The sequence below is a fragment of the Dendroctonus ponderosae genome, unplaced genomic scaffold (genome assembly GCF_020466585.1).
Source record: "Dendroctonus ponderosae isolate FM_Combo_2020 unplaced genomic scaffold, Dpon_F_20191213v2 Dpon_F_20191213_1, whole genome shotgun sequence".
NCBI lineage: Eukaryota > Metazoa > Arthropoda > Insecta > Coleoptera > Curculionidae > Dendroctonus > Dendroctonus ponderosae.
Window position 1 is genome coordinate 42,522,209 of NW_026017110.1, and position 1,485 is coordinate 42,523,693.

Genomic DNA, 1,485 nt, shown 5'->3' on the forward strand with positions numbered 1-1,485 from the left:
GTGATCCTTTCCCCAGTTCTTCCTTTTTCGACTATACCAGCGCCTGTGCCCGACGCTGTTTTTATGCCCTCCGTGTACCATACGGAGTCCCCTGTTATGGCTGATGGAGTCTCTCTACCATCTCGCCCCCAATTTAGAACATATGTTCTAAAAGGTACCGAGATGCTTAGAGTTTTGATTCGATCAGCTTTTGATACCATGGGTTCGACTGTCTTCAATTTTCTGAAGATCGCACTGTGTCCCAAATCCGTCGCTTTCCTGAGACCATCGTCACCCATACGGTAAGCGCTTCTTAGGGCCTCAGCTTCATTGGATAAATGCAACGGCTCCCGCCCAGGAGTGTCTCCATAGCGGTCGTCGGCGTCGTTGACATTGCTCCAGTTATTCCCAGACACGCCAGCCTCTGAACTTTGTTCAGGGATTGTCGATATGTGCTGATTTTGGTTCTATGCCACCATATGAGGGCGGAATATGTGATTATGGTTTCACAATGATGACGTACGTCCAGTACACCATCTTCGGTGAAATTCCCCATGTTTTTACATAAGTGCGTTTGCAGGTCCATAAAGCCCTGATCGCCTCGTTTGCTTACTGTTCCACATGTTCTTTAAACAACAGGTTCTTATCCAGGGTTACCCCAAGATATTTAACAGTGTCAGACATGTGTATATTGTTCCCATATATAGACATTTGTCTTAGGGCTCTAAGATCTGTCTTCTTTGTGAAAGCGATAATAGATGTCTTGGATGGGCTAGTTTTCAGCCCTTCCGTGTTACACCATTGTTCGGTGATGTTTAGCGCCTGCTGCATCAATGATGATACAGTGTCTCCAAACTTTCCCTGTACAAGAATGGAGATATCATCCGCATATCCCAGTGCGTAGAAACCTTTTCCCTCAAGAGACGACAGGAGCCGGTCCACCACCAGGGTCCACAGCAAAGGCGACAAAACTCCTCCCTGCGGACACCCGCCGGCTACCCGTGCTTCCATGCTGACTTCATTGAGTGCGACCGTAACCGTTCTGCAACTCAGCATGTTTTGGATTCATTTACATATGATAGGCTCCACTCCACGCTTTTTCACCGCTCTGACGATTGACTGAAAAGAGGTATTGTCAAGGCTTCCTCTATGTACAGAAAAGCCGCCAGAGCAATCCCCTTAGGTTTGTGCCCTCTGCACCAAATCGTGGATAGCAGATTTGCAGGATTTTCCCATTTGGTAGGCATATTGGTTGTGGTGTAGAGGACTTCTAGTAAGAACATCTTCCCTGATGTGTCTGTCGATCAGCTTTTCTAGTGTTTTGAGTAAGAAGGATGTTAGGCTGTTCGGGCGAGAGAATTTGGCCTGGACATACGTCGCCCGCCCTGGTTTTGGAATGAATACTACTTTTGCCATTCTCCATTCCATTGGTATATATGCCAGGGCCAAGCTGGCCCGGATCATCTTGCACAAGAGGGGCACCAGTAAATCGGTTCCCTGTTGTAG